An 11,244-nucleotide genomic window follows, 5' to 3' on the forward strand; every position below is an offset into this window, starting at 1 on the left:
GTCTTGACAACACTGTAACTGCTTTGACAAGCCAACACTTAATATTCATGCCACCTAACTCGAGTGTTTTAATGCCTGTGACAATGTCATGTTTTTTTTCGAAGCTACACCAGAGTGTTCCGAATATGATTAGCCGGGCCCTGTCCGACGTAATACTGCTGTCGCTATTGCCGCGAGACGTTGTTTGTCTCAACGTAATGTCTCGCACAGTACCGTGACCTCCCTACACCCCTATTCTACCCCGGAATCTTAACGGGTCTTGGGATAGGATGACATGCATCAACCATGTCAGCGAGCCTGGGGCGGTATTCATAAAAAAAACTAAGATTCGTCTTAAGTCTAAACTTAAGTTTTTGAAATCTGACTTAGCTAATCTGAGACTTAAGTTAATATTCATAAAGATGATAAGTCCGAAAAGTCAGTTTCGTAGTACGTACCCGCGTGATCACTAAGGGGAATCCGAGCTATTTTTAAACTTCCAGTGGAACTCTTTAAAACAGAACGGTGTGAAAGCAAATGTACATGTGTTGGAAGGAAGGTTTGGTCCGGGCGTGACATCGGCGAGGCGTCAAGAGGCGTGGCAGGTACAGTGACACGTGTCGTTGTCTGTCACTCAGGCAGTCGTTGTACACAAATGTAGTATTTACACCAGACATGAGTTTTATAAAGTTATATTTTAGCAGTGTACATCTACTAATTTAACTTATCCGTGATATATTGGTACGCCAACCAAGCGACTATAAGTGCATGATTAAGGGACTTGCAATTTATTGTGCGTTGGGGGTGGAGAGGGAGCCTGGTGGAGAAAATAATATTTTTTTTAAATCGATTAAATCGAACATTATTTAAATATTAGTATAACAAATCCGACACACCCCTATAATAAATCACCTGTCCCTGTAGCCAACTAGCTGATTTTCAGTAACAATATTTTTACTAGTATTTACCACTGCATATAGATTTAATGCAACATTCTACCACTAAACATGAAATCATCACTATGGGTGATTGGTCCTTTTATCAGTGGAATTTAAGTCACCTCTGCTATAGCCATAACATATTCTATTACTATCATAAAATGGGACATTTGTTATTTCCAATTTGAGGTTTTTTTTACTGACAGTGCCCTTGCAGCAGACTTGGGGCTAAATATGAAAGTATCTTGAAGTGATATCCAAAGTATTAACATCTTAATTGTCGGCTTATATATATATTCCAGCTTTATGACGGCGGTCTGATTAAGGGATTTGCAATATATTGTCAAAAGCGATCTGCGTATTTATACTGTGATAATGATGTCGGTTTACGTATTCATTTTCCTTTACTGTTGGTGCCTGGATTTGTACGTGGGTTCCATCGATCACCCTGACAACTCCGGGAAAGTTCGCAATGTGATAAAAGTTGGTTTGGTGACGCCTAATGTCCCCGAGTTGCAGGGGGAAGCGGACAAACTGTTTCCAATCCTGTCAGATGACAAACTGGTGATGCACTGATTTTCAACTCTGGAAATGGTGGGCTGGGTGACACCTTGATCATCTGCATTACACAACTGAAACTTTCCCGTTGCAAAGTACCTTAATGTGATCAACTCCGGGAAAGTTCGCAATGTGATAAACGTTGGTTTGGTGACGCCTAATGTCCCCGAGTTGCAGGGGGAAGCGGACAAACTGTTTCCCAATCCTGTCAGATGACAAACTGGTGATGCACTGATTTTCAACTCTGGAAATGGTGGGCTGGGTGACACCTTGATCATCTGCATTACACAACTGAAACTTTCCCGTTGCAAAGTACCTTAATGTGATCAGAGTCTATTGTATCTCGTCAAGGGCGTGGTTACGGTTGGTTGCAGGCTCCACGTCAGCTGCTATTAAATTAGCTACATACCTACTACCATTTCCATCTTAACGGTATCGCCGTCTCAATTCCTCATCGTTGTATTCAACAAGACTTTGTCTTCTTTGATGAAACGAACGACGACCTAGCATACGGCAGCAATTTTGTTTACTGATTTAAGTCAAACACCTTGTAGTTAAGCCTACCCCTACCCCTACCCAGTCTTTAGATTTAAGTCAGAAATTGCTAGAACTTAAGCCTAAGTCGCTTCATGAGTGAGTTAGTGAGTATGGTTTTACGCCGCTTTTAGCAATATTCCAGCAATATCAGGGCGGGGGACACCAGTAATGGGCTTCACACATTGTACCCATGTCGGGAATCGAACCCGGGTGTTCGGCGTGACGAGCGAACGCTTTAACCACTAGGCTACCCGACCGCCCCCAAGTCGCTTCATGAATATGATATAAGTCAAATCTTAAAACTTAAAGTCAGAAAAGGTAGTTTTTTTTCAAGACTTAACTTTTTTTCAGACTTAAGTTCTTTTATGAATACCGCCCCAGAACACCAAATTATGTATATATTTAAATTTTGTGGAGTATGAACCTATCGATCTATGTGCGCTCAAACAGACAGATGTTGTATGGTTCTAATGTGACTGGGCTCTCCTTTTGATTTTGATATTGCTTTGTTTGTTGTTTTACGCCCCATTCAGCAATATTCCAGCTATATGACGGCGGTCTGTAAAATAATCGAGACTGGACCAGACAATACAGTGATTAATATCATGAACATCGATCCACTTTCTCGTTTACAGATATCAAAATTTCTCAGTAAGGCACCATGGGCAGACAAGCAGGAAACGCGGATTCCTCCGCCCCTACAACCCGAGAATTATCTATTCACTTAGATACTTTATTAGGGGCAGCTCTCTGTAAGTATAGTCAGGCTACATATACCAGGGCGTGGGATTTGTACAATGAATATTCCCGGGATTGTCTAGGTATTTCGCCGGTGCTACCGATAGCAACACCTAACTGGGCACTATTTTTGGCGTATATGTTTCATTTAGAGTTAGCACCTTCAACAATGATGACCTACATTTCAGCGATAGGTTACATTCATAACATTTGCGGTTTAGAGGACAATCAAATTCTTTTCAAGTTCAGAAGTTGTTACATTGGGCTAAGTGTCTAAACTCTTCAGTAGACCAGCGTCTACCAATCACAGAGGACATACTGGGCAGGATGATTGACTCATTACCTGTCATGTTTTCCAACCCTTCAATCAGACTACTTTATGACACAATGTTTTTAGTCGCCTTTCACAGATTTTTTCGGATTGGTGAACTGACGGTGCGTAGTTCGGATGACGAAGCGGCCTTGCAGGTGCAGGACGTTTCACTCTCCAGCTCCGAGGCCTATCTTAACATATCGACGTATAAACACAACAGCGGTAAAGCTAGCAAGATCGTCACACTAGACAAGTTAGACAGTAAACTATGTCCAGTTGCTGCGCTCAAACGTTACCTATGACAAAGGTCTCTCTTCCCAGGCCCTCCGTTTTGTGACTGAGGCTTTAAACCGGTAACAAGATCCTCCTTTAACAAAGCACTCAGAGTTGTATTTAACTTCTAAAGGTTAGATTCTACTAGATACAAAGGACACAGTGTCCGTAAAGGTACAGCATGCTCGGCAGCAAAGAAAGGCTGGTCTGACGCAAAGGGGCCGGTGGAATTCAGATGCATCTAAAGCATACATTCGTGTTCAGCTGTAGAGAATAAGGGTTGTTGTCGGTAGCGTAGCTCAGCGGAAAAAGAGCCTATTCGCTGAATAGGACCAATTAGCAAGGGCAGTTTGGCTATCTAGAGTTTTATTTATCACTTACATGTAGGGAAAATGCGATTGTTATTAATCTACTCATACAGCTGCGATTACACAGTAGAGTCTGTTGTTCAATGTTTTCACTTACTATGTTATAATGTGTGTTAACTTGTTATGGTTCATTATGCCAAGAGTGAGTGAGTGAGTGAGTTTTGATTTTACATCGCATCGGCAATATTGCAGCCATATCGCGATGAGAACAAGTTTATTATTATAAAAATACCTGTCGACAAAGGACAGTAAAACAGTAAGGTAATTATCACAGTGTAGACATAAAACTTACCTGAGCAATATTAAAACAAAGAAGTCTTCAGTGTATTAGTTATTAGAAAGTAAAACCAGACTATAGACCACTGGTAACCAAAGCTAAACCACCTAACTGGGGATCATGGGGACTTACAGTACTTTTGCTTCCTGCATGATTCCCAGCAGGATTTATGTCATCACTTTGGTCACGTGTGGTTGTATGAAATATTAACCAATATTAAAAATCAAAACACAATCAAGGAATTAAAACACTAGTTGATATTAATTACTTCAATATAGATGGAATTATGTGCCACAGTCAGGGGGACAATAATTTTACACTACTTTAACCCCCTGAGTGGCACCGCCTTCATACATTTCAGTTGACAAGAATATCCAACTATTCTAAAACAATTCAAAATTTATCAAATAATAGTATTTCTTTTAAAAATCCGAGTATTAAATGAGCACTGGTATTATAAAAAAGATCCTTTAAAGACGTTGAATGATAATAATTGTCCCTTATGAGAGAAAAATCAACACAGTCAAGCAAAACATGCTTGACTGTGATTCTCTCATCACAAGGGACACAAAATGGAGAATCCTCACCTTTTAAAAGATACTCGTGTGTACATCGACTGTGTCCAATACGACATCGTTGCAAAACAACTTCGTCATGTCTCGAATGGCAACCCAAGTAGGTATACCCTATTGTTGGTTTTATAGCATAAAGTTTGTTTATACCTACTTGGGTGTTCCACTTCTTTTGCATTAGATCTTTGATGTAGGATCTAATTATTGGCTTGTAATCACTGTAAGGTAAAAGAAGTGGTGTTACTGATTTGTTGAGTGCTGCCTTTGCAGCAGTATCAGCCATAGTGTTACCAGCAATTCCAACATGACTGGGCAGCCAGCAAAATACGATGTCGTATTGGGCAGTGGCGAGGGTATTATTCAATTCTAAAATATTAAGAATCAGCGGATGATCTGAAGAACAATTATGTATGGCCTGAAGGCATGACAAGGAATCAGAAAAGATGATGAACTGTTGAGATGATTGGTTTTGAATGTATTCCAATGCTATAAGAATAGCATTGGCCTCAGCTGTAAAAATAGAGCTAGTACCAGGAATTCTCGAAGACACTCTTTTAGATCCAATGACAGTGGCACTTGAAACTTTGCCACCATCCTTTGAACCATCGGTAAAAATAGATCGATGAGAATCATATTTGGACCTTAATTGGGCATATTCTTGTTGATATACCAATGGGTTGGTGCCAGATTTCTTTAGGGTAGTTAGAGTGAGGTCTACCTCTGGTTTAACTAGTTGCCAAGGAGGTGTAGACAGTAGCCGGGAAGGTGAGATAATAGAAAGATCAATATTAGCTGCTGTAATATGTGGCTGAATTCTGAACCCCAGAGGAGGAACAAGTTTTGGTTTGGAGTGAAATAATTTGGCATACATGGGATTAAACACACACTCATATGCTGGATTCGAAGGGTTTGAGTACAATTTAGTCACATATTGTAACGAAAGTTTGATTCGACGTTTATGCCAAGACAGGGAGTGTGGTGAATTGCATGGGCAGACACTATGCTTCATGGTTGGGCGAGTTTGTTCAATTAAAGTCTGTCATTAACTACATTTTGAGTAGCTACATGTAAATATTTACACGTCCCAACTATGGGTCTTTATGAATTACAGAGTAGAGTTGTGTGTTGTATGGTTGCATTTTATACCTCTCTTATAATAAGTGTTAAGACAGGGGTGTGGTGTCTCGCATGAGCAGACACAATGCCTCAGGGTCAGGCAATTTGCTCAGTGAGTTTCATTATTTAATTCTAATAATTATTAATGTGAATAATTTCTTGTTCCATCAAGGAATCTTTTACAATTTCCATTTCGTGCGGGCTATCTCAAGTATTGGTCCGCACCAATAATTAACTACAGCTGTTTTAGATTACATTGTTTACGAAATGTAGGCCTATATAGTACGTCATGATACAAACTATTTTATGATAAGCTAGATAAGAGATACTGCCACCAGGATTTACTTTTGCAGGCAACAGATGATACCGAAGACGAATCCCCAGGTGGAAGTGGAGAGACTTGGGCGAACCGGTCAATAAATGACACTTTCTATAGACCTGGAACTCTGTGCTATGTTTGCGTGTTTGTATCAAAGATACAAAATCAATGCAGATCGAGTTAATGGAACATTTTCCTGGAATCCGGAAACATTCTTGATCAAAGTTGCAGGACTCTTCGCGGGCCTTGTAAGGCAGTGAACAATAAAGTTTCACAAATATTCCATACGTAATTAAATAGCTTGCATATATCAGGGTGTTAGGGGAGAGGAAGCTGCTTTACATTTTATTGATACGTTACTAAAACTCGTTACGAGACAGTCATCAGGTGGGGGTATAGTGTTCCACTATTGTGGTGTCGATTCCCCCACCTTTGTGGCTTATTCATACAATTTCGGATTGGCGAATTGTAACGCTTAGGCGTTTATATATACCTTGTAATAAATTTCATTGTCTGTAATTTTTGCCACAAATGAACTGGACGTTCTCGGGTCTAAGGGTTTTTGAGTATAAACATAATTATTTCTTGACTTTAATCACTTGTTGGTTTTATATTTGGGAACGATCTAATACTATATCAGTAAATATTTATTTAATTAACTTTGAATGTAGGGGTTATTGAGATAACATCCCCAAGCAAACCCCTGAGAGCGTCACAGCTATCCTAACAGCTTTGACCTGTATCAAACATCAAAACCAATCTAAAAATTTCATCATCTTCTCTGATTCGTTGTCTTGCCTTCCGGCACTTAAAAGTGCCTCACCATATAACCTTATTATCCTTGACATTTTAGAACTCTATATTGATCTTTCAACTGGCGAATGTGACATCGTCTTTTGCTGGTTATCAAGTCATGTTATCAAGTCATGTAGGCATAACATGTAACTCGAAAGCCGATGCTGCAGCTAAAGCCGCTCTTGACAAACCATTGTCTCTACTACTGATCCCGTACAGTGTTTGTTTGTTTGTTTGTTGTTTTACGCCGCACTCAGCAATATTTCAGCTATATGGCGACTGTCTGTAAATAATCGAGTCTGGACCAGACAATCCAGTGATTGACATCATGAGCATCGATCCACACAAATGGGACCGATGACATGCATCAACCAAGTCAGCGAGCCTGATTTCAAACCAACCATCAAGAGTTAATAAACTCGGGATCTCATGCAAAAGAGGTGGGACATACAGGTAGGAAGCAATAAACTTCACGAATTAAAACCAACAATCGGTCATACCTACTTGGGTTGTCAGTCAAGACATGACGAAGTCGTTTTACAACCTGATGTCGTATTGTCCACAGTCGGTTTACTCACGAGTATCTGATAATGACAGATGAGGACGAACCTCATAAGTGTATCCCTTTTGATGAAAGTTCACCGTCAGGCATATATTGCTGACTTTGTTGATACATGTCATCGATCCCAATTGCGTGGATCGATGTTCATGATATTAATCACTGTATTGTCTGGTCCAGTCTCGATTATTTTACAGACCGCCGTCATATAGCTGGAATATTGCTGAGTGGGGCGTAAAACAACAAACAAAGCAATATCAAAATCAAAAGGAGAGCCCAGTCACATTAGAACCATACAACATCTGTCTGTTTGAGCGCACATAGATCGATAGGTTCATACTCCACAAAATTTAAATATATACATAATTTGGTGTTCTGGGGCGGTATTCATAAAAGAACTTAAGTCTGAAAAAAAGTTAAGTCTTGAAAAGGTAGTTTTTTTTCAAAACTTAAGTTTTAAGATTTGACTTAGGTCATATTCATGAAGCGACTTGGGGGCGGTCGGGTAGCCTAGTGGTTAAAGCGTTCGCTCGTCACGCCGAACACCCGGGTTCGATTCCCGACATGGGTACAATGTGTGAAGCCCATTACTGGTGTCCCCCGCCGTGATATTGCTGGAATATTGCTAAAAGCGGCGTAAAACCATACTCACTAACTCACTAACTCACTCATGAAGCGACTTAGGCTTAAGTTTTAGCAATTTCTGACTTAAATCTAAAGACTGGGTAGGGGTAGGGGTAGGCTTAACTACAAGGTGTTTGACTTAAATCAGTAAACAAAATTGCTGCCGTATGCTAGGTCGTCGTTCGTTTCATCAAAGAAGACAAAGTCTTGTTGAATACAACGATGAGGAATTGAGACGGCGATACCGTTCAGATGGAAATGGTATTAGGTATGTAGCTAATTTAATAGCAGCTGACGTGGAGCCTGCAACCAACCGTAACCACGCCCTTGACGAGATACAATAGACTCTGATCACATTAAGGTACTTTGCAACGGGAAAGTTTCAGTTGTGTAATGCAGATGATCAAGGTGTCACCCAGCCCACCATTTCCAGAGTTGAAAATCAGTGCATCACCAGTTTGTCATCTGACAGGATTGGGAAACAGTTTGTCCGCTTCCCCCTGCAACATTAGGCGTCACCAAACCAACTTTTATCACATTGCGAACTTTCCCGGAGTTGTCGGGGTGATCGATGGAACCCACGTACAAATCCAGGCACCAACAGTAAAGGAAAATGAATACGTAAACCGACATCATTATCACAGTATAAACACGCAGATCGCTTTTGACAATATATTGCAAATCCCTTAATCAGACCGCCGTCATAAAGCTGGAATATATATATAAGCCGACAATTAAGATGTTAATACTTTGGATATCACTTCAAGATACTTTCATATTTAGCCCCAAGTCTGCTGCAAGGGTACTGTCAGTAAAAAAACCTCAAATTGGAAATAACAAATGTCCCAGTTTTTGATAGTGATAGAATATGTTATGGCTATAGCAGAGGTGACTTAAATTCCACTGATAACAGGACCAATCACCCATAGTGATGATTTCATGTTTAGTGGTAGAATGTTGCATTAAATCTATATGCAGTGGTAAATACTAGTAAAAATATTGTTACTGAAAAACAGCTAGTTGGCTACAGGGACAGGTGATTTATTATAGGGGTGTGTGGGATTTGTTATATTAATATTTAAATAATGTTCGATTTAATCGATTTAAAAAATTATTATTTTCTCCACCAGGCTCCCTCTCCACCCCAAACGCAAAATAATTGCAAGTCCCTTAATCATGCATTTATAGTCGCTTGATTGGCGTACTTATATATCACGGATAAGTTAAATTAGTAGATGTACACTGCTAAAATATAACTTTATAAAACTTATGTCTGGTGTATATACTACATTTGTGTACAACGACTGCCTGAGTGACAGACAACGACAAGTGTCACTGTTCCTGCCACGCCCGGACAAAACTTACCTTCCAACACATGTACATTTGCTTTCACTACTTCCGTCAACAGTAAAACCTCCTCTTTCGTCCAGTTAGGCTTCCTCTTCTTCATATCTATCTTTGACATGAGGTTGGCAATGTGGACAAAGTTTCGCTGTGTGTGTCGTCTGCCGTAAATAGCAACCGGGAAATCCCACCGAAAAAGACATTCACACCGTTTTATTTTAAAGAGTTCCACCGAAAGTTTAAAAATAGCTGGGATTCACCCTAGTGATCACGCGGGTACGTACTACGAAACTGACTTAGTTTTTCTTTTGAGACTTAGCTAAGTTTCGGACTTAGCATCTTTATGAATATCAACTTAAGTCTCAGACTTAGCTAAGTCAGATTTCAAAAACTTAAGTTTAGACTTAAGACGAATCTTAGTTCTTTTATGAATACCGCCCCAGGCTCGCTGACATGGTTGATGCATGTCATCCTATCCCAAGACCCGTTAATGTTCCGGGGTAGAATAGGGGTGTAGGGAGGTCACGGTACTGTGCGAGACATTACGTTGAGACAAACAACGTCTCGCGGCAATAGCGACAGCAGTATTACGTCGGACAGGGCCCGGCTAATCATATGCGGAACACTCTGGTGTAGCTTCGAAAAAAAACATGACATTGTCACAGGCATTAAAACACTCGAGTTAGGTGGCATGAATATTAAGTGTTGGCTTCTCAAAGCAGTTACAGTGTTGTCAAGACGTCCTATGATCGATGTCAAACTGGCCCCTACCCATTCATAAATATTGAGGTAAGCTTTCACTCTTCTCACGCTTCTGATAGGCTGGTATAATTGTCAGTGTTGATTAGTCAATACTGATCGGTTAATCATCACACGTACAGTGATGATGGCGTTAAAAGCAGTCGTGCTGTGACTTGTTTGATTGAATTTGTTGTTATTTATTGTCAAAAAAGAAAGACGACATTTGGAATTGCAGTATATTCCCAATTAAGCATCATGCAATGTTATTGCAAATTTCCATTCATCTATTCTGAGCCTTTTTCAAAAATTAAATTTCAGCTCTGACAAGGATTTGTTTGTTTTTGTGTTGTTTAACGCCGTACTCGGCAATATCCAGCTATATGACGGCGGTCTGTAAATGATCGAGTCTGGACCAGACAATCCAGTGATTGATATCATGAACATCGATCCACGCAATTGGGATCGATGACATGCATCAACCAAGTCAGCGAGCCTGACCACCCGATCCCGTTAGTCGCCTTTTACGACAAGCATAGTCGCCTTTTAGTTGAAGATACAATGTACATGCTTAATTTATTTATTATATCTTGATGTAGGCATTGTAAGAAATTGACTGTAATTGTTGGTATTTTAGAAGTATATGTTATATGTTCTCATAAGAGTTATCTATCTTTTGCAGTTGGACCAGCTTTCCATGTTTGAGGGGAGAAAGCATCTCAGACTGTAACTGATCTTCAGATTTCTTTGAATATTTTGTCGTCAAGCTATATACATTACCTATGAAAGAACAGCTCTTGTGTATGTATACAGTTGTAAACATATTAAAGTACTGGTACTGGTTCTGTAAATGATTTCTGTGACAATCATAATACACCATGTACACTGGACACTTGCTGGAATAGGACCTTCTTGTCATCAACATGGTGTTGCAGAATATTCTGGGACTCGCATATAAAGTCCAGTGTGAATTTAGATACTGACACTAGTGACAGTACATACTGTTGGAAATATTCCAATTCACACTGGCACAGTAATTTGTTCAGGCCTGGCTTTTCGGAATATTTGCCAAGAATGTTTAATATTTTCAGAGTAATCATGACCTGGTGTTAAAATGTGTGGATATGCCATACAATGTCATTAATATTTATGGTATCAGCCATGATACAGAATTGATATTGAATATAATATCATAA

The 11,244-nt window shown here is 39.8% G+C and overlaps 1 pseudogene; it reads left to right on the top strand.

Moving 5' to 3' along the window:
• The first annotated feature begins 2,673 nt into the window (after nucleotides 1–2,673).
• On the top strand, nucleotides 2,674–3,606 carry LOC139455432 (uncharacterized; annotated as a pseudogene).
• Nucleotides 3,607–11,244: the final 7,638 nt, after the last annotated feature.

This window comes from Haliotis cracherodii, unplaced genomic scaffold (assembly GCF_022045235.1).
Source record: "Haliotis cracherodii isolate W230 unplaced genomic scaffold, xgHalCrac1.p SCAF_11, whole genome shotgun sequence".
In the NCBI taxonomy this organism is placed as follows: Eukaryota; Metazoa; Mollusca; class Gastropoda; order Lepetellida; family Haliotidae; genus Haliotis; species Haliotis cracherodii.